The following is a 12,457-nucleotide window of genomic DNA, read 5'->3' as shown; positions in this document are numbered from 1 at the left end:
TTCATTCTTTCTTCAGACCACATGTCGTGTCTCATTCCTTTTCTTCCTACCTTCCTTCCTGCCTGACTATTTCTCCCTCCCTGACTTTGTCCGTCTTCCTTTCTTTTTTTCTTCCCTTTCTCTGCGTTTTTCTGCCCTGCCTTTCTTGGTGCCATTATCTGTAATGAGTCGTTTTGAAAAGGATTAAAAATGTGTGTAAATCTATGTGTTATATTGGTGTTAATTCATTTGCAGTGTTTCGCCTGGGAATTTCCAATGGTGGGGCATCTTGGCTCAGCGGCGCTATGTGTGCAGTTGTTCAGCAGTGGGGGAGGGCCTGTCTGTAAGCCTAGTCTGCTAATATCAATAATAATAGTTTATAGACTACAATGCTAGGTGCAAGGGTGTGGCAAGATTCATTTAACATTTTAATTCATTTAGTTGTGGGGTTTGACTTATACAATAGGCATATAGTGTAACTGATGTAAACCTTAGTGACCTGCAGTCTAAGTCTAAGTGCTAGCTAGCTATGAGTCTGAAAGCATTGGTTTGATGCCATTGTAAGGTGTTACTTAGTTGCGGACTTCAGTGCAGCATGATCCATTGGTATAAAAAATGTGAGAACTGTCTAATTAAATACTTTTATAGCATAACAAAAGAATTACTAGATGTCCCACTTTACCTGAAGAATGCTGTCCCACATTACCTGACACGGTCAGGTAATGTGGGACAGTCACATAAATCGTTTTTTGTTTGCTAACAAAGAATAATTTTACACATTTTTGTGTGTGTTTCAGTCAGTGGTTTAACCCCTTCATTATGCTGCAATAGTAGGCTACTTATTGTAACTTAATTTAAATTCATTTGCCAGCCTTATCATTGAGAAATAGAATGTCATATGCCGCTGAACTTACGATGCGTTTTTTCTGTTCGGACCTGCTGTCAAACCAGACCACGCCTACTCTGATGAAGTCAGACAAATAAAAACCACTGCATAGTGACTAGAAGTGTTGCAGTTATGAGTCAAGATCAGCTTTGGTGATTGACTGTCAGTTTTTCACACATCAAATTATCAACACACACAGCTGTCCCACTTTACCTGATGTCCCACATTACCTGAACTCACCCTAGTTGTGTGGGTCACACATTCTGACGGCCGTCAGAAATGGTGACCTCTGTTTTAATGGCTCTATGATGACTCTAAATCTGAAAGAATGGCTACAGACGTGTTTGAATTGATGAAATAACTACCCAATACCATCTTTCGAAATTTTAATAGGTTTGGGAAGCAGTTACGGTGGGAACACAAATTCTTTAATAAAATAACAGATCTTTTTTTTTTGTGGGTCACACATTCTGACGGCCGTCAGAAACGGTGACCTCTGTTTTAATGGATCTATGATGACTCTAAAGCCAAAAAAATGTCTCCAAATTAGTGTGACTTGATGAAATAACTACCCCATACCATCTTTCGAAATGTTAATACGTTTGGGAAGCAGTTACGGTGGGAACACAAATTCTTAAATAAAATAACAGATCTTTTTTTTTTGTGGGTCACACATTCTGACGGCCGTAAAAATGGTGACCTATGTGGTAATGGCACTGTGATTACTCTAAATCGGAAAAAAAGGCTCCAGATGAGTGTTAAATTGATGAAATAACAACCCTTAACCCTCTTTCGAAGTAAATACATTTGAGAAGCAGTCAGGGAGGGAACAAACATTCTTAAAAAATCGTTTTATTTTTTTGGTGGGTCACACATTCTGACGACCGTCAGAAATGGTGACCTCTGTGGCAATGGCTCTATGATGATTCTAAATGAGAAAAAAATGATCCAGATGAGTGTGAATTGATGAAATAACTACCGCAAACCATCTTTGGAAGTGTTAATACATTTGGGAAGCAGTTACAGAGGGAACACACATTCTTAAAAAAACGTTTTATTTTTTGGGTGGGTCACACATTCTGACAGCCGTCAGAAATGGTGACCTATGTGGTAATGGCTCTAGGATGACTCTAAATCGGAAAAAATGGCTCCAGATTAGTGTTAAATTGATTAAATAACTACCCCAAACCATCTTTCGAATATAATACATTTGGGAAGCAGTTACGGAGGGAACAAACATCCTTAAAAAATCGTTTTATTTTTTGGTGGGTCACACATTCTGACGGCCGTCAGAAATGGTGACCTATGTGGTAATGGCTATATGATGACTATAAATCGGAAAAATGGCTCCAGATTAGTGTTAAATGGATAAAATAACAACCCCAAACCATCTTTTGGAGTATTAATACATTTGGGAATAGGTTACAGAGGGAACACACATTTTAAAATTATTTTTATATTTTTTTGGTGGGTCACACATTCTGACGGCCGTCAGAAATGGTGACCTACGTGGTTAAGGCTCTATGATGATTCTAATTCGGAAAAAATTGCTCCAGATGATTGTTAATTGATGAAATAATTACCCCAAACCATCTTTCGAAGTTTTAATACATTTGGGAAGCAGTTACGGAGGGAACACACATTCTTAAAAAATCGTTTTAAGTTTTGGTGGGTCACACATTCTGACAGCCGTCAGAAATGGTGACCTATGTGGTAATGGCTGTATGATGAGTATAATTCGGAAATATGGCTCCACATTAGTGTTAAATTGATGAAACAACAACCCTTAACCCTCTTTCGAAGTTAATACATTTGGGAATAGGTTACGGAGGGAGCAAACATTCTTAAAAAATCATTTTATTTAGTTGGTGGGTCACATATTCTGACGGCCGTCAGAAATGGTGACCTATGTGGTAATGGCTGTATGATGACTATAAATCGGAAATATGGCTCCAGATTAGTGTTAAATTGATAAAATAACAACCCCAAACCATATACGAAGTTAATACATTTGGGAATAGGTTACGCAGGGAACAAACATTCTTAAAAAAACATTTTATTTTTTTGGTGGGTCACACATTCTGACGGCCGTCAGAAATGGTGACCTATGTGGTAATGGCTCTAGGAAGACTCTAAATCGGAAAAAATGGCTCCAGATTAGTGTTAAATTGATTAAATAACTACCCCAAACCATTTTTCGAATTTAATACATTTGGGAAGCAGTTACGGAGGGAACACAAATTCTTAAAAAATCGTTTCATTTTTTGGGTGGGTCACACATTCTGACGGCCGTCAGAAATGGTGACCTCTGTGGCAATGGCTCTAGGATGACTCTAAATCGGAAAAAATGGCTCCATATTAGTGTGAATTGATTAAATAACTACCCCAAACCATCTTTCGAAATGTAAATACATTTGGGAAGCAGTTACGGAGGGAACACACATATTCTTAAAATATCGTTTTATTTTTTGGTGGGTCACACATTCTGACAGCCGTCAGAAATGGTGACCTATGTGGTAATGGGTCTATGATGACTCCAAATCGGAAAAAAATTGCTCCGGATGAGTGTTAAATTGATGAAATAACAACCCTTAACCCTCTTTCGAAGTTAATACATTTGGGAATAGGTTACGGAGGGAACAAACATTCTTAAAAAATCATTTTATTTAGTTGGTGGGTCACATATTCTGACGGCCGTCAGAAATGGTGACCTATGTGGTAATGGCTGTATGATGACTCTAAATCGGAAATATGGCTCCAGATTAGTGTTAAATTGATAAAATAACAACCCCAAACCATCTACGAAGTAAAATATTTGGGAATAGGTTACGCGGGGAACAAACATTCTTAAAAAATCATTTTATTTTTTTGGTGGGTCACACATTCTGACGGCCGTCAGAAATGGTGACCTATGTGGTAATGGCTCTAGGAAGACTCTAAATCGGAAAAAATGGCTCCAGATTAGTGTTAAATTGATTAAATAACTACCCCAAACCATCTTTCGAATTTAATACATTTGGGAAGCAGTTACGGAGGGAACACAAATTCTTAAAAAATCGTTTCATTTTTTGGGTGGGTCACACATTCTGACGGCCGTCAGAAATGGTGACCTCTGTGGCAATGGCTCTAGGATGACTATAAATCGGAAAAATGGCTCCATATTAGTGTGAATTGATTAAATAACTACCCCAAACCATTTTTCGAATTTAATACATTTGGGAAGCAGTTACGGAGGGAACACAAATTCTTAAAAAATCGTTTCATTTTTTGGGTGGGTCACACATTCTGACGGCCGTCAGAAATGGTGACCTCTGTGGCAATGGCTCTAGGATGACTCTAAATCGGAAAAAATGGCTCCATATTAGTGTGAATTGATTAAATAACTACCCCAAACCATCTTTCGAAATGTAAATACATTTGGGAAGCAGTTACGGAGGGAACACACATATTCTTAAAATATCGTTTTATTTTTTGGTGGGTCACACATTCTGACAGCCGTCAGAAATTGTGACCTATGTGGTAATGGCTCTATGATGACTATATATCGGAAAAATGGCTCCAGATTAGTGTTAAATTGATGAAATAACAACCCTTACACCTCTTTCGAAGTTAATACATTTGGGAATAGGTTAAGGAGGGAACTAACATTCTTAAAAAATCATTTTATTTTTTTGGTGGGTCACACATTCGGACGGCCGTCAGAAATGGTGACCTATGTGGTAATGGCTCTAGGATGACTCTAAATCGGAAATATGGCTCCAGATTAGTGTTAAATTGATAAAATAACAACCCCAAACCATCTACGAAGTTAATACATTTGGGAATAGGTTACGCAGGGAACAAACATTCTTAAAAAATCATTTTATTTTTTGGGTGGGTCACACATTCTGACGGCCGTCAGAAATGGTGACCTATGTGGTAATGGCTCTAGGAAGACTCTAAATCGGAAAAAATGGCTCCATATTAGTGTGAATTGATTAAATAACTACCCCAAACCATCTTTCGAAATGTAAATACATTTGGGAAGCAGTTACGGAGGGAACACACATATTCTTAAAAAATCGTTTTATTTTTTGTGGGTCACACATTCTGACGGCCGTCAGAAATGGTGACCTACGTGGTAATGGCAATATGATTACTCTAAATCGGAAAAAATGGCTCCAGATTATTGTTAAAAGGATAAAATAACAACACCAAACCATCTTTTGGAGTATAAATACATTTGTGAATTATTTAGAGAGGGAACACACATTCTTAAATGTATTTTTTATTTTTTTGGTGGGTCACACATTCTGACGGCCGTCAGAAATGGTGACCTATGTGGTAATGGCAATATGATTACTCGAAATCGGAAAAAATGGCTCCAGATTAGTGTTAAATTGATGAAATAACAACCCTTAACGCTCTTTCGAAGTTAATACATTTGGGAATAGGTTACGGAGGGAACAAACATTCTTAAAAAATCATTTTATTTAGTTGGTGGGTCACATATTCTGACGGCCGTCAGAAATGGTGACCTATGTGGTAATGGCTGTATGATGACTCTAAATCGGAAATATGGCTCCAGATTAGTGTTAAATTGATAAAATAACAACCCCAAACCATCTACGAAGTTAATATATTTGGGAATAGGTTACGCGGGGAACAAACATTCTTAAAAAATCATTTTATTTTTTTGGTGGGTCACACATTCTGACGGCCGTCAGAAATGGTGACCTATGTGGTAATGGCTCTAGGAAGACTCTAAATCGGAAAAAATGGCTCCAGATTAGTGTTAAATTGATTAAATAACTACCCCAAACCATCTTTCGAATTTAATACATTTGGGAAGCAGTTACGGAGGGAACACAAATTCTTAAAAAATCGTTTCATTTTTTGGGTGGGTCACACATTCTGACGGCCGTCAGAAATGGTGACCTCTGTGGCAATGGCTCTAGGATGACTATAAATCGGAAAAATGGCTCCATATTAGTGTGAATTGATTAAATAACTACCCCAAACCATCTTTCGAAATGTAAATACATTTGGGAAGCAGTTACGGAGGGAACACACATATTCTTAAAAAATCGTTTTATTTTTTGGTGGGTCACACATTCTGACAGCCGTCAGAAATGGTGACCTATGTGGTAATGGGTCTATGATGACTATAAATCGGAAAAATTGCTCCAGATTAGTGTTAAATTGATGAAATAACAACCCTTAACCCTCTTTCGAAGTTAATACATTTGGGAATAGGTTAAGGAGGGAACAAACATTCTTAAAAAATCATTTTATTTAGTTGGTGGGTCACATATTCTGACGGCCGTCAGAAATGGTGACCTATGTGGTAATGGCTGTATGATGACTCTAAATCGGAAATATGGCTCCAGATTAGTGTTAAATTGATAAAATAACAACCCCAAACCATCTACGAAGTTAATACATTTGGGAATAGGTTACGCAGGGAACAAACATTCTTAAAAAATCATTTTATTTTTTTGGTGGGTCACACATTCTGACGGCCGTCAGAAATGGTGACCTATGTGGTAATGGCTCTAGGAAGACTCTAAATCGGAAGAAATGGCTCCAGATTAGTGTTAAATTGATTAAATAACTACCCCAAACCATTTTTCGAATTGTAAATACATTTGGGAAGCAGTTACGGAGGGAACACATATTCTTAAAAAATCGTTTTATTTTTTGTGGGTCACACATTCTGACGGCCGTCAGAAATGGTGACCTACGTGGTAATGGCAATATGATTACTCGAAATCGGAAAAAATGGCTCCAGATTAGTGTTAAATTGATGAAATAACAACCCTTAACGCTCTTTCGAAGTTAATACATTTGGGAATAGGTTACGGAGGGAACAAACATTCTTAAAAATCATTTTATTTTTTGGGTGGGTCACACATTCTGACGGCCGTCAGAAATGGTGACCTATGTCGTAATGGCTCTAGGATGACTCTAAATCGGAAATATGGCTCCAGATTAGTGTTAAATTGATAAAATAACAACCCCAAACCATCTACGAAGTTAATACATTTGGGAATAGGTTACGCAGGGAAAACACATTCTTAAAAAATCATTTTATTTTGTTGGTGGGTCACACATTCTGACGGCCGTCAGAAATGGTGACCTATGTGGTAATGGCTCTAGGATGACTCTAAATCGGAAGAAATGGCTCCAGATTAGTGTTAAATTGATTAAATAACTACCCCAAACCATTTTTCGAATTTAATACATTTGGGAAGCAGTTACGGAGGGAACACAAATTCTTAAAAAATCGTTTCATTTTTTGGGTGGGTCACACATTCTGACGGCCGTCAGAAATGGTGACCTCTGTGGCAATGGCTCTAGGATGACTCTAAATCGGAAAAAATTGCTCCATATTAGTGTGAATTGATTAAATAACTACCCCAAACCATCTTTCGAAATGTAAATACATTTGGGAAGCAGTTACGGAGGGAACACATATTCTTAAAAAATCGTTTTATTTTTTGTGGGTCACACATTCTGACGGCCGTCAGAAATGGTGACCTACGTGGTAATGGCAATATGATTACTCTAAATCGGAAAAAATGGCTCCAGATTATTGTTAAAAGGATAAAATAACAACACCAAACCATCTTTTGGAGTATAAATACATTTGTGAATTATTTAGAGAGGGAACACACATTCTTAAATGTATTTTTTATTTTTTTGGTGGGTCACACATTCTGACGGCCGTCAGAAATGGTGACCTATGTGGTAATGGCAATATGATTACTCGAAATCGGAAAAAATGGCTCCAGATTAGTGTTAAATTGATGAAATAACAACCCTTAACGCTCTTTCGAAGTTAATACATTTGGGAATAGGTTACGGAGGGAACAAACATTCTTAAAAATCATTTTATTTTTTGGGTGGGTCACACATTCTGACGGCCGTCAGAAATGGTGACCTATGTCGTAATGGCTCTAGGATGACTCTAAATCGGAAATATGGCTCCAGATTAGTGTTAAATTGATAAAATAACAACCCCAAACCATCTACGAAGTTAATACATTTGGGAATAGGTTACGCAGGGAAAACACATTCTTAAAAAATCATTTTATTTTGTTGCTGGGTCACACATTCTGACGGCCGTCAGAAATGGTGACCTATGTGGTAATGGCTCTAGGATGACTCTAAATCGGAAGAAATGGCTCCAGATTAGTGTTAAATTGATTAAATAACTACCCCAAACCATCTTTCGAATTTAATACATTTGGGAAGCAGTTACGGAGGGAACACAAATTCTTAAAAAATCGTTTCATTTTTTGGGTGGGTCACACATTCTGACGGCCGTCAGAAATGGTGACCTCTGTGGCAATGGCTCTAGGATGACTATAAATCGGAAAAATGGCTCCATATTAGTGTGAATTGATTAAATAACTACCCCAAACCATCTTTCGAAATGTAAATACATTTGGGAAGCAGTTACGGAGGGAACACACATATTCTTAAAAAATCGTTTTATTTTTTGGTGGGTCACACATTCTGACAGCCGTCAGAAATGGTGACCTATGTGGTAATGGGTCTATGATGACTATAAATCGGAAAAATTGCTCGAGATTATTGTTAAATTGATGAAATAACAACCCTTAACCCTCTTTCGAAGTTAATACATTTGGGAATAGGTTAAGGAGGGAACAAACATTCTTAAAAAATCATTTTATTTAGTTGGTGGGTCACATATTCTGACGGCCGTCAGAAATGGTGACCTATGTGGTAATGGCTGTATGATGACTCTAAATCGGAAATATGGCTCCAGATTAGTGTTAAATTGATAAAATAACAACCCCAAACCATCTACGAAGTTAATACATTTGGGAATAGGTTACAGGGAACAAACATTCTTAAAAAATCATTTTATTTTTTGGGTGGGTCACACATTCTGACGGCCGTCAGAAATGGTGACCTATGTGGTAATGGCTCTAGGAAGACTCTAAATCGGAAAAAAATGGCTCCATATTAGTGTGAATTGATTAAATAACTACCCCAAACCATCTTTCGAAATGTAAATACATTTGGGAAGCAGTTACGGAGGGAACACACATATTCTTAAAAAATCGTTTTATTTTTTGTGGGTCACACATTCTGACGGCCGTCAGAAATGGTGACCTACGTGGTAATGGCAATATGATTACTCTAAATCGGAAAAAATGGCTCCAGATTATTGTTAAAAGGATAAAATAACAACACCAAACCATCTTTTGGAGTATAAATACATTTGTGAATTATTTAGAGAGGGAACACACATTCTTAAATGTATTTTTTATTTTTTTGGTGGGTCACACATTCTGACGGCCGTCAGAAATGGTGACCTATGTGGTAATGGCAATATGATTACTCGAAATCGGAAAAAATGGCTCCAGATTAGTGTTAAATTGATGAAATAACAACCCTTAACGCTCTTTCGAAGTTAATACATTTGGGAATAGGTTACGGAGGGAACAAACATTCTTAAAAATCATTTTATTTTTTGGGTGGGTCACACATTCTGACGGCCGTCAGAAATGGTGACCTATGTCGTAATGGCTCTAGGATGACTCTAAATCGGAAATATGGCTCCAGATTAGTGTTAAATTGATAAAATAACAACCCCAAACCATCTACGAAGTTAATACATTTGGGAATAGGTTACGCAGGGAAAACACATTCTTAAAAAATCATTTTATTTTGTTGCTGGGTCACACATTCTGACGGCCGTCAGAAATGGTGACCTATGTGGTAATGGCTCTAGGATGACTCTAAATCGGAAGAAATGGCTCCAGATTAGTGTTAAATTGATTAAATAACTACCCCAAACCATCTTTCGAATTTAATACATTTGGGAAGCAGTTACGGAGGGAACACAAATTCTTAAAAAATCGTTTCATTTTTTGGGTGGGTCACACATTCTGACGGCCGTCAGAAATGGTGACCTCTGTGGCAATGGCTCTAGGATGACTATAAATCGGAAAAATGGCTCCATATTAGTGTGAATTGATTAAATAACTACCCCAAACCATCTTTCGAAATGTAAATACATTTGGGAAGCAGTTACGGAGGGAACACACATATTCTTAAAAAATCGTTTTATTTTTTGGTGGGTCACACATTCTGACAGCCGTCAGAAATGGTGACCTATGTGGTAATGGGTCTATGATGACTATAAATCGGAAAAATTGCTCGAGATTATTGTTAAATTGATGAAATAACAACCCTTAACCCTCTTTCGAAGTTAATACATTTGGGAATAGGTTAAGGAGGGAACAAACATTCTTAAAAAATCATTTTATTTAGTTGGTGGGTCACATATTCTGACGGCCGTCAGAAATGGTGACCTATGTGGTAATGGCTGTATGATGACTCTAAATCGGAAATATGGCTCCAGATTAGTGTTAAATTGATAAAATAACAACCCCAAACCATCTACGAAGTTAATACATTTGGGAATAGGTTACGCAGGGAACAAACATTCTTAAAAAATCATTTTATTTTTTGGGTGGGTCACACATTCTGACGGCCGTCAGAAATGGTGACCTCTGTGGCAATGGCTCTAGGATGACTCTAAATCGGAAAAAATTGATCCATATTAGTGTGAATTGATTAAATAACTACCCCAAACCATCTTTCGAAATGTAAATACATTTGGGAAGCAGTTACGGAGGGAACACACATATTCTTAAAATATCGTTTTATTTTTGGGTGGGTCACACATTCTGACAGCCGTCAGAAATTGTGACCTATGTGGTAATGGCTCTATGATGACTATAAATCGGAAACATGGCTCCAGATTAGTGTTAAATTGATGAAATAACAACCCTTACACCTCTTTCGAAGTTAATACATTTGGGAATAGGTTAAGGAGGGAACTAACATTCTTAAAAAATCATTTTATTTAGTTGGTGGGTCACATATTCTGACGGCCGTCAGAAATGGTGACCTATGTGGTAATGGCTGTATGATGACTCTAAATCGGAAATATGGCTCCAGATTAGTGTTAAATTGATAAAATAACAACCCCAAACCATCTACGAAGTTAATACATTTGGGAATAGGTTACGCAGGGAACAAACATTCTTAAAAAATCATTTTATTTTTTGGGTGGGTCACACATTCTGACGGCCGTCAGAAATGGTGACCTATGTGGTAATGGCTCTAGGAAGACTCTAAATCGGAAAAAATGGCTCCATATTAGTGTGAATTGATTAAATAACTACCCCAAACCATCTTTCGAAATGTAAATACATTTGGGAAGCAGTTACGGAGGGAACACACATATTCTTAAAAAATCGTTTTATTTTTTGTGGGTCACACATTCTGACGGCCGTCAGAAATGGTGACCTACGTGGTAATGGCAATATGATTACTCTAAATCGGAAAAAATGGCTCCAGATTATTGTTAAAAGGATAAAATAACAACACCAAACCATCTTTTGGAGTATAAATACATTTGTGAATTATTTAGAGAGGGAACACACATTCTTAAATGTATTTTTTATTTTTTTGGTGGGTCACACATTCTGACGGCCGTCAGAAATGGTGACCTATGTGGTAATGGCAATATGATTACTCGAAATCGGAAAAAATGGCTCCAGATTAGTGTTAAATTGATGAAATAACAACCCTTAACGCTCTTTCGAAGTTAATACATTTGGGAATAGGTTACGGAGGGAACAAACATTCTTAAAAATCATTTTATTTTTTGGGTGGGTCACACATTCTGACGGCCGTCAGAAATGGTGACCTATGTCGTAATGGCTCTAGGATGACTCTAAATCGGAAATATGGCTCCAGATTAGTGTTAAATTGATAAAATAACAACCCCAAACCATCTACGAAGTTAATACATTTGGGAATAGGTTACGCAGGGAAAACACATTCTTAAAAAATCATTTTATTTTGTTGCTGGGTCACACATTCTGACGGCCGTCAGAAATGGTGACCTATGTGGTAATGGCTCTATGATGACTATAAATCGGAAACATGGCTCCAGATGAGTGTTAAATTGATGAAATAACAACCCTTAACCCTCTTTCGAAGTTAATACATTTGGGAATAGGTTACGGAGGGAACAAACATCCTTAAAAAATCGTTTTATTTTTCGGTGGGTCACACATTCTGACGGCCGTCAGAAATGGTGACCTATGTGGTAATGGCTATACGATGACTATAAATCGGAAAAATGGCTCCAGATTAGTGTTAAATGGATAAAATAACAACCCCAAACCATCTTTTGGAGTATTAATACATTTGGGAATAGGTTACAGAGGGAACACACATTTTAAAATTATTTTTATATTTTTTGGTGGGTCACACATTCTGACGGCCGTCAGAAATGGTGACCTACGTGGTTAAGGCTCTATGATGATTCTAATTCGGAAAAAAATGCTCCAGATGATTGTTAATTGATGAAATAATTACCCCAAACCATCTTTCGAAGTTTTAATACATTTGGGAAGCAGTTACGGAGGGAACACACATTCTTAAAAAATCGTTTTAAGTTTTGGTGGGTCACACATTCTGACAGCCGTCAGAAATGGTGACCTATGTGGTAATGGCTGTATGATGAGTATAATTCGGAAATATGGCTCCAGATTAGTG

The sequence above is a fragment of the Hypomesus nipponensis genome, chromosome 7 (genome assembly GCF_054491055.1).
Source record: "Hypomesus nipponensis isolate SF chromosome 7, ASM5449105v1, whole genome shotgun sequence".
NCBI lineage: Eukaryota > Metazoa > Chordata > Actinopteri > Osmeriformes > Osmeridae > Hypomesus > Hypomesus nipponensis.
This window is presented reverse-complemented; position numbering follows the sequence as displayed.